This window comes from Ochotona curzoniae, unplaced genomic scaffold (genome assembly GCF_017591425.1).
Source record: "Ochotona curzoniae isolate NIBS_2020 unplaced genomic scaffold, NIBS_Ocur_1.0 contig_3432, whole genome shotgun sequence".
Taxonomy (NCBI): Eukaryota; Metazoa; Chordata; class Mammalia; order Lagomorpha; family Ochotonidae; genus Ochotona; species Ochotona curzoniae.
The window spans coordinates 22,605,046-22,623,168 of NW_024465859.1; the positions used below are offsets into that span (position 1 = coordinate 22,605,046).

Sequence of the window (18,123 nt, forward strand, 5' to 3'; positions counted from 1 at the left end):
GCAGAGGTGGGCTGCAACCCCAGGCACCCCAATTTGGGAAGCAGGTGTCCCCAAGTGGCTTCGCCCGCTGTGCCATAAGGTCAGCCCCTTGTTCTCTGTCATGGCCGCACAGTAGACCCGTTTGGGTGTACTTAGGACAGATGGATTTATAATTTGCCCACCTCACAAAGTCTATTGTAAAAGCAACAGACATCCAATGGAATCCGTACTGTAATTAAAAGGTAGATAAGAGGGTCTGTTTATTTAGAGCTACAGAGTGACAGTCTTCCATTGGCTAGTTCACTTGTCTGACAACCACAATGGTCAGGGCTGGGCCAGGCTGAAACCGGAAGTCAGGAGTCTCATCCGGGACTCTCGTGCGGGTGGTAGGTGGTGCCATTACCCGCCGGGCCACAATGCTGGCCCCGAGCGTATCCCAGGTTAGCAACACATGGCACGCGTCTCTCTGGGGATCCTGGGCAGTGGGGGTCACCGCTCCCCATCACAGGGGAGGCTCAGCATCACGCACCACGTTAGGAGGATGAGCCCGGAACTGCAGCAGATGAGGGATGGTGTGTGCACTTGGTCTCACAACAGTTTCAACAACCCCGTTAAGAGTCAAGAAGTGGCTGATGGGGATGGCGTCGTGGTGTTGCACATCAAGCTACTGCCTGCAACCCTGGCTTCCTGTATGAGTGCCAGTTTGAGCTCTGGCTGCTCCACTGGGGGAAAGCAATGGAGGATGGTCCAAGTACTTGGGAACCCTGCTACCATGTGGGAGACCCAGATAGATCTTCTGGCTCCTGGCTTTGGCCTGGCCCAGCCCTGACTATTGTGGTCATCTGGGGACTGAATCAGTGGGTAGAAGATCTCTTTTTCTCCTTCTCTCTCTCTCCCTGTCACTCTGCCTTTCAAAAAAACAAATGAATGTTATATCCATCTATTACATCTATACATTATATCATACATCATAAAGCTAACATTTATGTAAGCACCAGCCAGGTCAAGACCTAAAACATGAGGCCAGCATTGTGCCATAGCAAATTAAACTGCTACCTGTGATGTCAGCATCCCATATGGGCATTGGCTTGAATCTGGCTGCTCCTTCTCCTTTGCAATCCCCTGCTAGTGACCTAAAAGATGGCTCAAGTGCTTGGGCCCCTGCACCCATGTGGGAGACCCAGAGGAGGCTCCTGGTTTCAGATCAGCTCGGCTCTGGCTATTTGAGGAATGAACCAGGGGAGGAGTGACGTCTCTCTCTCTCTATCTTTTCCCAACCACTTCTGCACCTCTGCCTTTCAAATTATCATCATCATCATCACCGTAACCAATATTGCCAGCACTCCGTAAGGGGAGGTTTGTGGCACACGCCCCTTTGAGAACCCTTTTCCTCTTGGCACTGTTGCACAGGGCTGTGCTTTTCCCCTTGTTGGCTAGCATTTCATTGTCAGAATTTATTTTTGTGCCATCATAATTTAGCTGGTCTCTCATTGAAGGGCATTTGTTTCCCCTTTGCTGTTATAAATAAGGCTGTGGTTCATAACTTATACTCACCTATACCTGGTCAGATACATGCCTGCCACAAGTTCCTGGGACAAACGGCATGTTATTTCCTTCTAAATGTTTCTGTTCCATTTTGTTTGAAAAGCAAATATGTATGTGTATACTATATATATAACTTACATATAGTATATAACACATGCGTGTGTGTGTGTGTGTGTGTGCTAGCAATGCAGGTGGAGGCTTTACAGCACCACAGCACCACTCCCCCCAGTGCTGTGCCAAGTACCCGCTGGTGGGCAGTGTTATTTTAAACGTTGAGGTGGCTGATGATAAACAATAGATTTTGTCATGTTGCCCTTGAGATATATATATATAGAGAGAGAGAGAGAGCTCCCATCCCCTAGTTCATTGTCAAACACCTGCACTAGCCAGGGCTGAGCCAGGCCAAAGCCAGGAGCCAGGGACTCCATCCGGTGTGGCCCGTGGGTGGCAGAGCCGCTGGTCCTTGAGCCGTCAGCCGCTGCTTCCCAGGGCGTGCGGTGTCAGGAAGCTGGACTGAACCCAGGCACTCTGACACCTGATGTGAGGGATCCCAGATGGAGTCTTTGCTTCATTTCATTTTATTTAATATTTATTTATTTGAAAAAGAGTCACAGCGATTGATACAGAGAGATCTTCCATCTGCTGGTCCACTCCCCAAATGGCTGCAAGGTTATTGTTGAGCTGACTCAAAACCAGGAGCCAGAAGCTTCTTCCAGGTCTCCCACACAGGTACAGAGGCCCCAAGTGTTTGGGCCATCCTCCCCTGCTTCCCAGGTGCTTTAGCAAGAAACTGGTTAAGAAATAGAGCAGCCAGGACTTAACCCAGCACCCACATGGGGTGCTAGCAATGCAGGTGGCGCTTTACTCACAGCAGTACAGCACCGCTCCCCCCAGTGCTGTGCCAAGTACCCACTGGTGGGCAGTGTTATTTTAAATGTGGAGCTGGCTGATGATCAATGGCAGATTTTGTCACATTGATATTACTTGTACTTGTTCAGTCTTGTACCAGGAGCTCCTGCTGCGCTTTGTCCCTGCCCTGCTAGGCCTGTGGGTGACCGCCTAGGGTTGGGCCCTGCAGAGTGACACAGACTGAGCAAGTCTAGGGTGCTGAGGTCTCGCTCATGGCCCTACTGTGGGCATGGGGGTGGGTGGGGTGCTAACACAACAGCTGGCGATGGGAAACTCAGGCAGGTGTCCTGAAACATGACCCCTGACCTCACGGACCCCCAAACTTCAGCCCAGAACAGTCAAAAATGAGGAAATGGCATGCCACGTTTCTAGCAACCGGCCCCCCACGGGGTGTGACAGGGCATGTGGGAAAGCACAGGCCTCTTGACCAGAAAGCGCTGAGCTTGTGCACAGAAATGGCCGTCTCGCAACTTCCTCTCCCGGTTGAGACACTGGGAGAGGCTCAGCAGGCCCCACCAGCCTGTGCCGCCTGGGCCCCTCAAGGCTCCCCCAGCTCCAGCCTTGGCCTCGGGGAGCCTCAGGGCATTGAGAAATGCAATAAGCCAAGGCTCCACCCCACCCCCACCCCCTGTATGGAGCTTCCCACAGCTGGGGAGAGCATATGGGTGGGGTGGGGGTGAGGGTGGGCCAAGTTGGACTCCTGGCTCCACCTCTGTTCCCAGCTGCCTTCTAAGATGCACCCTGGCAGGCAGCGGCTCACAGGCTGAGTGCTTAGGTCCCTGCTCTGCATCTGGGAGATCTGGGTGGAGCTCCAAGCTCTGGATTCCATTCTGGCTCCATCTGTTGCAGGCATCTGGGGAGCGAGAGAACCACTGGATGCTCTGTCTCCTTGGCTTTCAAATACAAGGAAAATTTGTGAAACTTAGAAAAAACAAAAACCAGAGCAGGTGGGTATGCCCCGTGCACGGCATGGCAGGCGGTAAGGAGCAGAGTGGGTGGGGACAAGTGAGCAGACAATGGACGTTCAGGCCAAACTGCCAGTGCAGAGTTCTGGACCAGAGCAAGAGAGGGTGGGGAAAGCTGCGTGCACCTGCGCTGGGCTGCAATGTGAATCGGGCACCATGGAGAGGCCCAACTGGACCTGTGGCTGTGGGGATAAGGCAGTGCAATGGCTGAGCATTGATTCTGGGCAAAATGGACTCTGTGGCAGGTGCATTCTCTGTGACCAAACCTGTAGTTGATGCCGTTATCATGTCCAGGGCACCATGAAGCTTGGAGGTGGCTGGCAGCAGGCACCCCATAGCCCATCCAGGGTACAGATGACAGCTCACCCCGGGGGCCCGCCCCGTCTGTGGAGGCAGGGCAGGTAGTGCTATAAGAAAGGGCTGCAAGCTATATCCCCACCTTGAGCCAGCTCTGTGGGGCAGTGGGGTGGGAGATGGAGGGGCTTATCAGGTTGAGGAGGGGCAGGCTCAGGGCACACAGCTGGGGCTGTCCAGACCCTGAGTTTCTCCCACGGGTATTTCCCTGCCTGAAAATCCTCCCCTGGCTCTTGTCCATCCACAAGCTGCAACTCAAACCTGCAAGGCCTGTGCCGGGAGGTGGGTGGGCCTGTAGCCAACAGAACGGCCAGCCTTTCTCCACTTCCCCCAGCCCTGGGGCCAGCCCTCCCGCTGCCGCCAGCCCCAAACCCATACTCCCAGAACCTCTTTCTCAGTCTCCCATAGCCCTTGCTCACAGCTGCGCCACCCCCCACCCACCCCACCACTCCCAACCCCCTGGGGTCTCCTTCACACCCCAAGACCCCTGCCTTTCAAGGGCTCACCTCCTCCAGGCTGTCTCCCAGGTCACTCCCTGCCTCAGTCTCTCCTTCCCATTCTACCACAGCTCCTGACCCCTCATACCCCAGCCCCAGCAGAGAGGAGGCCCAGGTTCCTCCCCACCCCACCCCCCAACCTCTGAGCCCCAAATCCCGGCCACCTCCGCCACACCCGTGTCTCCTGCTGACCAGGCCTGCAGACAGGAGCTCACCTCTTGGCCACATCACTCGGCACCTCAAACCCACCGCCACCCACAGCCACTTCCGCCTGCTCACCACGGGCAGCACCGCACCCCTGCTCACCCGCCAAGCGCAGGAGCCACTCCCCACCCCCGGCCCCCTCTTCTGCACAGCCCCCTCCACCTTCTCCTGATCCCCAGGATCCCAGGGATCTTCCCTACCACGGATGGGCCGTGTGACTTCCCCGCAGCCAGGACAGCAGCAGCCGCCAGCCCTGCTTCCCACGGTTGTTCTGTGGCCTGCACCAAGCGATGGCATAGCCTGAGCCAGGGACAGTGTGGGGGTCTATTAGTGCACACTTGCCCCACGGGTCTCTCAAGCTTTACTGATCCCTTTAGGGATTAGGGGTGTGACCCTGGAGACCCTTTAGCTGACAGGAGACCTAAGTTGCACATGCCCGTACCCCATGGGAGGAGGTGGGGCGGGGGAGGGTGGAGAGTGGCTGTCCCCTCTTCCCCAGCCCAGCAGTGCAAAAATGCAGGGGAGCTGGCTGGCAGGCTCCACCTGTGGGGTCCTGGGCCATTTTGATCAAGGGCAAAACCAGCTGGGTCTGAAGTGGAGATGCTAGTGGTGACCCCTGCCCACCCAGGCTCTGGGTTGGAGCTCCTGCTCATTTTCTGGAGTATCGGTGAGGCTTGAATTCAGGGTGCACACTCCTGCCCCAGGCCTTAAAGACACAGAGGGCCCGAGGTAGCCCTGGGACACAGGCCATGTTCTTCCCAAAACCTGAGTTCAGCCCCGGGGGGTCCTGGGCCATGACCCCCTGGGCACAGAGATCTGTGGGTGCAACGGGGTAGAGAGCGGGCCCTTTCGGACCAGAGAGTGAGGGGCGGCCTTCAGCGTGGAGGATAGCACTGGGCTGCCTCCAGGTCCCTGGAGGTGGGGAGAGTGTCCCAGCTGGGAGTGGGAGGCAGCCCAGGGTGCGGGTGTGGAAGACCGGGCCGGGGGCCTGGAAGGAGTTAACTCCGTGCAAGGCCTGAGTGAATCAGAGGCTCCGCAGGCTGTGGTGGAAATTCCCTGTGCGAGGCGTGTGGTCACCCAGAAAAGGGAAACTGCGCTTTTCGGACCAGGGGATGGCGGGGGCTGGAGCCAGGGAGCAGACGCCTGGCCGGGTGGGGCTGGCCAGGGTGTTGAGACCAAGGAGGCCTGGCTTCTGGCTCTGCTTGGGACCCTAGGCAAGGAAGAAGGAGGTCTGGCCAGGACTGGTCACACTATGAGGTGTCCATGGGCCTTGACGGATACGTAGGAGTTCACTAGGTCTGAGGAAGGACAGGCCGTGGGAACTGCTACACAGCCCAGACACGGGTGTGTGTGTGTATGTACATGACTCAGCTCTGGCTGGTATACTCCTTCCTGGTCCCAGGACCAGCCCAGGCAGTACTCACTGCCCCTCCCTGCAGCCCACCATCTCTGAGACCCTCTTAGCTCCAAACTGGGTGACTCCATCAGCTTTTCCCATAGGACTAGGGGTTCTTCAGGGCCTGGTTGTGGGGGACCCAGCCAGCCAGCTGGGGCAGAGTGGGCTCAGGCCAGGCCTTGCCCCGGCTGGCATGCCAGCAGGCAGAGCCTTCCTGGCAAGGCCTGGGCTGAACCCGAAGGCAGGCGGCCCCATCTGGGGTTCTGTAGTCCCAGTCCTGCTTGCCCTTAAACTTCAGGCTCGCCCTGCTCCTGTCCTCAGCAGGTGACTGGGAGGGCCACCGAGGCATGAGCTGGAGTGAGCTACTGTCAGAGGGAGCCGGCAGGGCACTGGGCCTGGCAGCTTGCTGCCAGCATCCCAGCATCCCAGCATGGGCCCTTGGCACAGCCATGTGCGTCCTTCAGCCTATGCTTTCCTCTCTCTGTTCAATGGCCACTCAGGGAGCAGCCTGCTGCGTGTTCATAGTGAGCTGAGCGCCGTGAGCTGCAGGCCAGGGCGGCCTAATTAATCATGAGGATGTCATCCCCCGCCGTCTCACTCCCTTCCTCCCCAACCTGATACCAATTTCTGAACACTTAGGCTGGCTGGTGAGTTGGGCAGGGGTAGGGGGTTCTCCCTGCCCCAAATCCATCCTGGACATGGGGCCCCCACACAGTGTAACTTGAGGACCATGATGGCTGCGGCTTCCCATGTCCTCCAGGAGGCCCCAGGTACTCTGATTCCACCACAGCCCCTGGACTCCTGTCCCTCCAGGCCACCATGAAGACCAAGGGTGCCTGGCAAGCCACCCCCAGGCAGGGCCCCGCAGCCCAGGGGCTGCCATTGGAGTTGGAGCTTTTCCAAGAGCGAAGGGGAACTGAGAACTGTGGGAATGGGCTGGGCCCGGCGGCAGGGGGCCACTCCTAGGCACCCTGACGCGAGGGTCCTAGGATGAAGAGGGGAAGGGGACCCTTGGGGTGGGCCGCAGGGGAGGAGGGATGGTGTGCCAGGGGTGGTCACTGTGCAAGGCGAGCAGGGTGTCCGGGGGCTCGGCTGGCCAGTGGGAGGCCGGGGAGCCATGCAGGGAAGGAAAGAGGAAGCCCTGTGGAGCGGGGGTTGGGGCTGTCGGGGATGGAGTGGGAGTGGGGGCTGGGGGCCTGGAGCTGCTTTGGCCACAGCCACTTCACTTCTCCGGGTTTCGGTTTATGAAGAACTGCTGGCTCCAGGAAGGCGACATGTGGCCTGGGCCGAGGGAGGCCCAGGGCCCGCCAGGAGCCACCAGATGCTCAAAGCTCGCATCCGAGAGCCCTCCCCCAAATCCCACTCCTGCCCCATTCGCCGGCAAAGGCATTCAGTCCGGCCAGCATGGGGCCTGACATGGGAGAAGGGTCGGGTGGGCCCAGCCCTGGGCAGCCCCCACCTGTGGTCACTGAGGTGATGCAGCTGGCCCGGAGGAGCGGTAGAACTTGATGACTCGGCCACACAGGGCTTATTTATAACTGGGCCTTAAAGCAGCTGTGGAGCTGCCAGCTCAGCACCCAGCCCGGGACTGGGGGCACGCTAGTAAGGGCCATGCCAGCCAGACACCTCAGCCAGCCAGCCAGCCAGCCAGCCCTGAGGGCTCCTGGTCAGAGTCCTGGCAGGGCCCTAAGACTTAGTGGGGGAGGCACTACTTGTGCAGCAAGCATTTCAGAACCTTCTAGAAGCCCGGGGGGTGGCTTCAGGCTGAACTTGGGGTCAGTACCCAGGAGGCTCAGGCCTTGAGCGCTCTGCCAAGACGCTCTTCCTGCGAGAGTCAGTTGCTGGTAGCAACTCAGCAAGAAGCCAAGTCATCTCTCCTCCACTTCTTGCACTCTCAGTTCAAAAACAAGAGGGAAGACAGTCAATGCCGGCCGGCCTCAGGCCTGGTTCTCCAGGGGCGGACAGGTGGGCAAGGACACAGGCTGCCTGCTACCACCCTACCCCCAGTCCCTGGAGGACAAGGCGAGGGAGGTGGCCACCCCTCCTTGTGGCTGGCTGGACAAAAAGGTTCCCCAGGCTTTCCCCCCTGTTTGGGGAGGGGCATGGGGGATCCTTCCAGGTCTTCTGTCTGTCCCAGCCACACCCTGTCTGCCCAGCCTGGGCCCACTACTCGGTCAAGGATCACATGAATTCCCACCTCAATGAGCCCAGTGTTGTCCTCAAAGGTGAGGTTTCTGGGATGGGTCATTCCACGCATGTCCCCAGTGGGGCACAAATGGATGAGGGGCATTACAGCGCAAATGTCCGACATAACAGGAGGAGCTGAAGGCCTGAGTGCGTCACACGGGATCAGGGTCCTTCAGCCAAGGCGGAGCCCAAAGCTTAATGCTGTCCACACTGCCTGGCCCCCTGCCCTGACCTCTGACCTCTGGGACCACCTGCTCGTTGGGCCAGAGCAACACCCCCGCCCGGCCTCTTCCTCTGGGCGGAAGCTGTTGGGGATGGGGGGGTTGAGGGGGGGTGCCTAGCACAGTGAAAGGGGGGAGAAGGGGGCCTTAGGTTGCCCACTGCCCCGGTCTGGAGCCTGTGGGGGTGGTGAGCCCACTCAGGCCCCTCTGGGGAGGGTCGGAGCGCCCAGCCTGGAGCCAGCCAGGCTGCAGCTGCCCCTGTTTCCACATCGGCAGCAGCAAGGCGGGCGCCTGTGAAAACAGGAAGCGCCGGGTCACCACAGGAAGCGTGTGTGCGCCGCCTCCCCACCCCCGAGCCATTGCAAAACGCCAACAGCCCCATTACCACAGGGGCACAGGGGCTGGGAGGCCGCTCGCTCTGTCCCGGGCTTGCCCAGCAGCCAGGGACACTGTGTCGCACCTTGGGGCCAGGGAGCTCTACTCTGGCCCCTGGGAACCAGCAGCCCCCTGGGCCTTCTTTGACCTTCAGGCTTCTTAGCCCAATCCCCAGGCCGGCCTGAGCCAGGCTGACTTTGGCCACCCTTCAAGCAGAGTTTGGGGTCAGGGGTCAGGGAGAAGCCATTTCTGGTCTATCCAGGAGTCTGGCTCTGAGGGGCCTAGCCTGCCGGAACCTGACCCCACAAGGGTGCCCCATCCCTGAGCCTGGCTGGAGCCGTTGGCCCAGAGCCCGCCACCCTCCCCCACCCCAGGGGACCCCAGGGAGCCTCTTGTAGTCAGACCCACACCTGCCACACCCTCTGTCCAAGTCCCAGCCCTGGCCCCGGGGTTCCCAGGGTAGGGGTGGGAGGTCTGCTCCCTGGCTTGCCTTTAGGAGGCCTGGGGCCCCTCCTCATCCTGCCCTGTCCCCTCCCCTGTCCCCTGCTCACCTCTGGGCGCCAGGCCCCAGGCTATGTGCCCTGAGATGGAGGCGGCAGCTGGGCGCCCGGAGAGGCCTGCGCTCCTGCAGCCCCGGGCAGAGCAGGGAAAAGAGAAGAGAGCCGAGTATTTCATGGCTTTAATAAATCAAAGGGGGAAGTCGGAGCAGGAGAAATAAGAAACTTCCCTAGCCTGGGCACGGGGACCTGCCCGGCAGCAGCCCCTGGGGTGCCCCCAGCCTCCCCTCCTTCCTCCTGGCCGGTGCTCAGCACGCCTGGGCACCAGACTCCTGCACCTGCTCGGAGCCTCTCTCGCTGTGCCCCTTGGGCAAGGGAATCTCTCAGGGGTAAGCTTCCTAGTTTGCTCCTCCAGGCACATAAAACCCAACAGGGGGAAAGGAACGGCAGGCTGAGATGGGGGGAGGGGGTCTTCTCTGGACCCTGGCCCCTCCTGGAACCAAGGGAAGGCGGCAACTTCCTGACAAGGATTATGGGGACAGGTGGTGGAGCTGGACCCCTGCATCTGTGAGTGAAATTCAGAGGGCAAGATGGACAAAGGTACCAGGAACAGAGGGACCCTGCCCAGGACGGTGGCAGCCCTGACCTTACGCTTCTCCCAGACTAGGCCACATAGCAGGTGCCTGGGGCCCATGGCACAGGGGAAGGAGCCCTGACCCCTAGCAGGCAGCTCCAACCTGCCCTGAGTGCCTCCCCTTCCCTCCCCCCCGCCCCCAGCCAGGTAAAAGATTGAGCAGGAAATGGCCCACATGGAGAGGGAAATTGAATGGATTTTTAAGGTAAGAAAAGAATTTCTGAAACTTTCTGGTTAGCTCTGGGAACCGCAGTAAACCAAGTCCAGCCGACTAGGAGTCATCCTCCTCCTGCCAGGGCCTCGCCTGGACGCCCCTCTAACACGGGGTGCTCGTTTCTTCCACTGGCTGCAGATTTGGTGCTCCTCTCTGGCCCTGGGGGCTCGAGAGAGAGAGCCAGGCCTCGGCCCCAGGGAGCCTTAGTTTAGTGTACCTGCAACCTTGTCAGGCAGGAAGACACAAACATCCAAGTGGCAGTTACTCCTGGGGTCCAAGTGAGCTCAGCGGGGTGCAGAGCAGGTGCTGTGTGTAGGTCTGGGTGCATGACCTCATCTCCCAGAGCCTCAGTTTCACCATGTGGAAAATGGGAAGAGGGGTGTCTCCGTTGAAGGTATGCACTGACAGACACAAGAAGCCGTAGAATGGAGTCATGGGGTATCCAGTGTCATCCTGCAACTGCCCCAGAGGCCCCCACTTCCTCTCTCCTCTGGCCCCCACCTGCCAGAGTCAGGCTGGGAATCACGGCCTGTTCTCAGAGCACCCCAGGGTCCCTGGTATAGCTTGGATCCATCCTGTACTGTGAAAGGGCAGGAGGCAGGGGAAAGAAACCGCCCTGCTCTGGGTGTGGGACAGATCTGGGCGGGCCTGCTGGTGCTTCCCACACCGCTCTCACACCTGGCCAGCCATGACTTATCCCAACAGTTGGCGGCACTCTACATCCACAACATCTGGGAATGCTTGCAGCTATAGGGCTCCTGAGCCCCACTTCACAGAGCAGGAGACAGGCGGAGAGCAGGCCGGAAGGAGAACCACCTACAGGGGCCACATCTCAGGACTACCATCCCCCTGTCCAGTGGACACTGTGCAAAAAACCACGAGGCCTCCTAGCTCCTTTATGTTTTAACAACAAGATTACAGAGACAGATGCAACAGCTGGGGGTAGCCCAGTTTGAAGCTAGGAGCCGGGAGCTTCATCTGTGTTCCCCACATGGGTGGCAGGGGCCCATGTATTTGAACTCCTTCCCAGGTGCATCAGCAGGAAGCTGGATCAAAAGCAAAGCAGCTGGGCTCAGCACAGTAGCTTAGCAGCTAAAGTCCTTGACTTGCACAGCCTGGGATCCCATATGGGTGCAGGTTCTAATCCCAGCATCCCTGATTCCCATCCAGCTCCCTGCTTGTGGCCTGAGAAAGCAGTCGAGGACAGCCTTGGGACCCTAAAACCACGTGGGACACCCGGAAGAAGCTCTGAGTTCCTGGCTTCAGATTGGCACACTCTAGCCGTTGTGGCCACTTGGGAAGTGAATCCGTGGATGGAAGATCTTCCTCTCTGTCTCTCCTGCTCTCTGTATATCTGCCTTTCCAATAAAAATAAATAAATATTAAAAAAAAAAAAAGAAAAGAAAAACTAGAGCATCTGGGATTCGAACTGGCATTCATGTGAGGTGGTGGCTATGCCACAGTGCTGGCCCAGGTGGTCCTCTTTGCATGGAAGAGAACTCGCAGCCTTGGTGAGTGCCCCTGCTGCCCAGGTCTGCAGCCACAAATTCCACCCAAGCCTCTTGGCTCTGTCCCCGACCCCAGAGTCTGCTGCTCCTCTTGCTCCAAGCTGCAGGATATCAGAGTTTGAACAATCTCAACCTCAAGTGCTCCTGGGAGTAGAGACGACAGAATCCACAAAGATGGGCAGCCCTCCTAGATGACAAAGCCCCTTGGGGGACGGTGGTTGGGAAAGAGGAGGACATTTAGCCCAGCGGTTAAGATGCTTACAGTCCACACATCTGAGGACCTGACATCAACACCCAGCCCCTGGTACCAGCTTCCTGCTGAGGTGAGCCCTGCCTCCCACCTGGGAGGCCACACTGGGGTCTCTGGCTCCTGGCTTCAACCTGGCCCAGACCCGCAGATTGAAGATCTCTCTCTGTTGCTATGGGGGGGCTAAGCCTGGCATCAGATGTTCTTGGCTCTGCAGGGGCAACTCCCCGGGTCAGTGACTCAACCCAGAAATGGCCTCTCTTGTGGCCCTGAACATTTCACAGAAGGCTCACCCTTCTTCATGCATGATCTCATCCCAGCCTCATCACAGCTTAGGTCTGTAGGTGTTACTCGGACTGCCAGGCAACCTGCAAGGAAACCCAGGCAGGGGACTTCCCAAGGGCACACAGCCTTGCCAGGGACTGAACCCCAGTCCCCACCCACCTCCAAGTCAGAGACACCAGCCCGTGCCCAGGAGGGTCCTTCCTGTCTGCTCCATGCCTCCAGCCTCAGGGTCAGGAACCCCGAGTTTGGTCCTTTCACACTTATAGTCGTGGTCCCCAAGGACCACCTGCCCTTGCATTTGGTTGTGTTTAGGCTCTTTTCATCCAGAACAAGATGAAGGGAGCCTGAAGTCAGGAAGGTGTGCAGCAGGGCAATGAGAGGTGCGCCCACCATTCAGAGCGGGGGTTCCTGCTCCCACGCTTTCAGCTGAATTCACCCCAGGCTACAGGGTAGGCCAACCCCATCTCCTGTCCCTCCCTTGGGTCTCCTGCCCAGGATGTCCCAGGCTTGGGAGTGGCAGGGTAGAGTGGACCTTCAGGCTAGGAGATGCGGGATGCTGGGGTGGGGTGGAGGGAGTGACGGGAAAGGAGAGATGGAGGGGGGAGATCGCCCGGTGAGGGCGTCAGCGTCCCGCACAGTCTCGCCGCAAGCCACCCTCTGCCCTTATCTGCTTCGGCAGCTTCCGCCCCCGTCCCGGGCCCCGCCGCAGGCCCCCGCCCCCCAGGGAGCGCGGGGCGCAGCTGCCCGGCCGAGCGGAGAGGGCGCCGGCCCCCAGGTGGGCAGCGGAAGGGACCGACCATCCTGCTCCGGCGTGCCTCGCTGCCAGCAGGTGCTGCTTCACACGAGCGCGCGTATTCGGGCTCCGGGAAACAGAGGGGCCCCTAGGCAGGGCCTGTGGCGCAGAGGCGCACTCCCCAGCACCCACACACACAGAGGCGCACCCCGCACGGGGCTGGGCGAGGTGGAGGAGCCTCCGAGGGGGTTGAGCGGCAGGAACCCCGGTCCCTCGGGAACAGGGGCAGACCCGGGTCGGTGTGGAACCGCAGAGGAAACGCACTGTGTCCAGCAAACGGCCAAAGGGTGCTTAGCCTCAGGGCTGCTGAGGGAAATGCAAATGAAGGTCTAGGGCTCCGACAGGGGGAGGGGGACGTTGTTACCACGCTGCGCCCCAAGTGACCGCTCCCCCAGGATGTGAATGAGACTAGAACCCCGCGAACCCCACCTGGAGGCGCCAAAGGCAGGGAAGCGCAGCTGGGATACTCCTGGCTATGGAAACTGGACCAATTGGCCCTCAAGGGCAGGGTGTGACTGCCAGCCCCAATCAACCCGCAGCCTCACCGCCTCCATCGGTGGTTTTAGTTCAGAAGTCATGGATGCAAAACATCAGATTTATACCGGGAGATAAATTCTTAGCTTTCTGTGAAATTCAAAGCCAAGGCAGACTTGTCTTTACAAATCACAAGGTTGATTCCTCCCTTTTAATGCTTTTTTTTTTTTTTAAGATTTACTTTTATTGGAAAGGCAGATTTACAGAGAGCAGGACTTACAGAGAGAAAGATCTTGCATCTGCTAGTTCACTCCCTAAGTGGCCACAATAACTAGAGCTGAGCCAATCTGAAGCCAGGAGCTTTTTCCAGGTCTCCCACGGGGGTGCAGGGTCCCAAGGCTTTGGGTCATCCTCGACTGCTTTCCCAGACCACAAGCAGGGAGCTGGATGGGAAGTGGAGCAGCCAGGATACAAATCAGTGCCCATATGGGATCCTGGAGGATGCAAGGTGAGGATTTAGCCACTAGGCTATCCTTTCAGGCCCTCTTCTAATGTTTTTGTGCTAAATAGAACATCTGATGACCCTCCTGACTTAGAAGTACATATTGAGAAAGCATTACTATTTTTTATTATGAGGCATTTATTTATTTGAAAGCCACAGTTATTGAGAGAGACTCTTCTGATTGCTGGTTCATTCCCCAAGCAGCTGCCAATAGTGAAGGCTAGGCTGAACAAAAGGCAGCAGCTTCATCCGGGCTTTCAACATAACCACAGGGTCCCAAGGACCTGGAGTATCTTTTACTGCTTCTCCAAGCCCATTAACAGGGAGTCTGATCAGAAGTAGAGTAGCTGGGACTTCCAGCGCCCATATGGAATGCCAGTGTTACAGGCAGAGGCTTAACTGACTACATCACAATGCTGGGAGAAATTATTGCAAGCCTGAAAATGTAGTGGGTATGTAAGGTACCAAGGGAATTCATAGAAATAATGTATCTTTCTGCATTAGTAATATGTTTAAATAACAGGGACTAACCCATTCAAAACTGGCATAAAAGCAGCCTGTTCCTGAGGCAGGCACCAGATGTGGTGTGGTAGTACTGCCCAAATCCTGCCCAAGGCCCCTGGATTGGCAGTCTGAGCTGATCTCTGCTTCCAGTTTCCTGCCCCTGTGTGCCCTGGCAGGCAACAGGTGCTGGTTCAATTGGTTGAGGCGCTGCCACCTTTGCAGGAAGCCCGAGGTTGAGGAGGTTGAGTTCCTGGCTCCTGGGTTCCATGCGGCTCAGCCCACGGCTACTGTGGGCGTTTGGGGAGTACACCAGAAAAGAATGCTCTTTCTCTCACTCTCTCTCTCCCCCTTTCTCTCTCTCTCTCCCTGACTCTATCTTGTCTCTCTGCCCTTCTAATAAGATTTTTAAAGAGCAAAGGATTGATTATCACAAAATGGAGGGTCTCCCAAGGAGACAGGGAGAAGGATAGAGAGGTAAAGAAAGCCAGCAGGTGCAGAATAAACACATGCATTAAAGAAGAGCCCCAGTCCTGGCACAATGGTTCAGCAGGCTGTTTGGGATGCACCAACATCCCAAATGGGCATTTGTTCTAGTCCTGGCTGCTCCACTTCTGCTCCAGCCCCCTGCATATGGCCTGGGAAAGCAGTGGAGGATGGGCTTAGTGCTTGGGCCCCTTGGGAGACCCGTGGTGCTCTGGCTATTGCAGCCATTTGAGGAGTGACCCTTCTCTGTCTCTCCTTCTCTCTGTAATCTGTGCTTCAAGTGAAATAAATAAATCTTAAAAAAAAAAAAAAATCTGAGAGCCCCCAGGGTTCAGGGATCCAGTGGGACATGGGTTGCCAGGCCTGGGTCCATGGGCCCACCTGGTCCTCCTCAGTATAAAGGACAGAGTGGTGGACAGCAGGCCTTGGCGCACATGTAGGATACGGAAGCCCATTGGGGCCTACAGAGAACATCTGGTACCATAGCAGAGACTGGAGAATACAACATGTTGGACAACTACCCCAGTCAAGCTATGACAGAAATATTTGGGCAAGTAGACACACTAAGGTCAACTATGTCAGCCAATGGACATTGGAAGAATTTCCTAATTCTGTAGATAGGTGAGATTGACAGTATTTCAGAACTATCGCATCCACGTGGGCAGAAGCCTTGGCACTTCCGTCACATCGGGACCCTGGGTTGATATCGGCTAGCTACTCCCCATCCCTGGGTACTGGGGTGGTTGGGAGGCTTCTTCTTCCTATATCTCCCCCCTCCCCACAGAAATAGAAAGTTTAGAAACAATGTTCACACCCACTTTTTCCTAACCCTAGATCCTCCCCACTCTGATCAATTGTGTGAGCATCATCTAAAATAATAATTAAAAAATAATAATAAAGAAGAAGAGCCCCTTAAGGTTGGGTGCCAGTGCATGCTGCACAAGACTGCCACCCCCTGCCCCTGCTGCACCCGAAGAGGAGGCAAGCAGACATGGAGTTGACCAAGTGGACCTTCATGGAGCTGTGTGTTTAAGCTTGCACCGTCTCACCGGTGCCCACGTGTTGCAGGCAAGAAGGGACCATGCTGGAAACAGGGCTGCTGGTTTACTCCCAAGATGGCTTCAATGGCTGCAGCTGGAACAACCCAAAGCTAGGAGCCAGGATCTCATTCCAGGTGTCCCACATATATACAGGGACTCAAGGACATAGGCCATCCGCCATTGCTTTCCCAGTCCACAAGCAGGGAACTGGATGGGAAGTGGAGCAGCCAGGATTCGAACCAGCATCCATATGGGACGTTGGTGTCTCAAAGTGGTGGTTTTACCTGCTACCCCACAGCACCAGACCCGGGGAAGTAGATATTACATTATCCATATATGTGGATATATGGGAATAAAAAAATATTACAGAACAGATAAAGATTTAAAGCGAGGATATAAGCACTGTGGGCTAGCAGACTAAGACATCCCTTGTAATGCTGTGCAGCTTCTGACCCAGCGCCTGCTAATGTGCCTAGGAGGGCTGCAGGTGATGGCCCAAGAATCTGAGCCCCTGCCATTCAGATGGAGTTCCTGGCTCCTGGCTTCAGCCTGGCCCAGTCCCTGTCATGGCCAGCAGTGGGGTGAACCAGTGCATGCAAGATCAATTCTCTCTCTCTCTTCCTTGCTCCTGTCACTCTCCCATTCAAATAAACAAAATAAATCCAACAAAGAAAAAGACATTCAGTGGGACCACACACTCTTTGCTCCATGATAAGCACAGGTGAGTGATTTCCGACACATCAATTCATTGGTGAGGGGGCCTTGGGCTGCCGGGGCCGGGACTGGCCAGCCAAGGTGGACCGCGACCTGCCTGGCTCCACCCTGGAGAGCTGTAGATCCATTTGTCTGACGTCCCAGAATGCCTAGGATTTGACACGAATTTCAATTCCATCTTCTATGTCTTGTTTTTAGTGCTTCTTTTTTTTTAAGTTTTATTTTTATTGGCAAGTCCGATATACAGAGAGGTGGAGAGACCCACCTTCTAGCTCACCCCTCAAATGGCTGTGACAGCCAGGGCTGGGTCAGGCTGAAGCCAGAAGCCTGGGATTTCATAACTTCATCCAAGTCTCCCACAGGTGCCAGGGAGTACTTGAGCCATCACCGGCTGCCTCCCTGCACATCGCAAGAAGCTGGACCAGAGGTGGGACTGGGACGCTAACCAAGCCAACATCACGAGCTGTGACTTGACAATGGCACCAACGTCGGCCCCCATGGGAGGGTTTGTTTTTGTTGTTTTAAGATTTATTCATTCTCATTGCAAAGTCAAGTATACAGAGAGGAGGAGAGCCAGAGAGGAAGATCTTATGTCTGCTGATTGACTCCCCAAGTGACTGCAACAGCTGGTGCTGCACCTATCTGAAGCCAGGACCCAGGAACCTCTTCCAGGTCTCCCATGCGAGTGCAGGGTCCCAAGGCTTTGGGCCGTCCTCGACTGCTTTCCCAGGCCACAAGTAGGGAGTTGGATGGGAAGCAGGGCTGCTGGGATTAGAACCAGCGTCCATGTGGGATCCCGGCGCATTCGTGAAGACTTGAGCCACTAGGCCACCGCGTCGGGCCCCCATGGGAGGTTTTCATGTGTTCTTTCCCTTTTGCGCTTCGTCCTCCCCCTCCTTGTTAGTTGTCCCCACCATATCACTCTGATGTGTGATCTTCCATATTTATACTTATCCATAATACACAGACTTATACACTCCATTACTTAGTAACCGCAAACACCTTTACAAAGTTTCTTTTTGTCATTATGTCAAAGTAGTAGATCATATGAAATATTTCCACATCTCAGTTCTCTTACCACTGCGCGTGGAAGCCCCTGGCAGATCCAATTTGAAGGGTTTTTGATTGCACATATTTACGGGGCGAGCGTAAGCATCTGACACAGGTATACCATGTGTACTGATCAAATCTAGGGGTCGGTACACCCGTTTCCTTCAACACTTCTTTTTTATGGAAAGATTTATTTGAAAGGCAGAGCTACACAGAGGAAGGAGGAAGAGAGAAAGAGAGAGAGCTTCCATCCTGATTCACTCCCCAAACGGCTGGCTGGACCAGGCCAAAGCCAGAAGCCAGGAACTCCATCTGGGTCTCTCCTACATGGGCACAGGGCCCAAGTACTTGAATCATCCTCTGCTGCTTTTCCAGGTATGTTAGCAGGGAGTCTGATCACAAGTGGAGCAGCTGGGCCCAGCGCTGTGGCCTAGCAACTAAAGTCCTCGCTTTGAGCGCACCAGGAACCCATATGGGTGCCAGTTCTAATCCCGGCAGCTTCACTTCCCATCCAGCTCCCTGCTTGTGGCCTGGGAAAGCAGTCGA

General features: G+C 56.6%; 1 long non-coding RNA gene across 1 annotated transcript; it reads right to left on the minus strand.

The window, feature by feature from the left end:
- Window positions 1-5,741: 5,741 nt before the first annotated feature.
- Window positions 5,742-9,298, minus strand: LOC121156465. The gene is made up of 2 exons (XR_005883868.1): window positions 9,184-9,298; window positions 5,742-8,548 (listed from the first exon to the last, which is right to left on the minus strand). It is a non-coding gene; the product is annotated as an uncharacterized LOC121156465 (long non-coding RNA).
- Window positions 9,299-18,123: the final 8,825 nt, after the last annotated feature.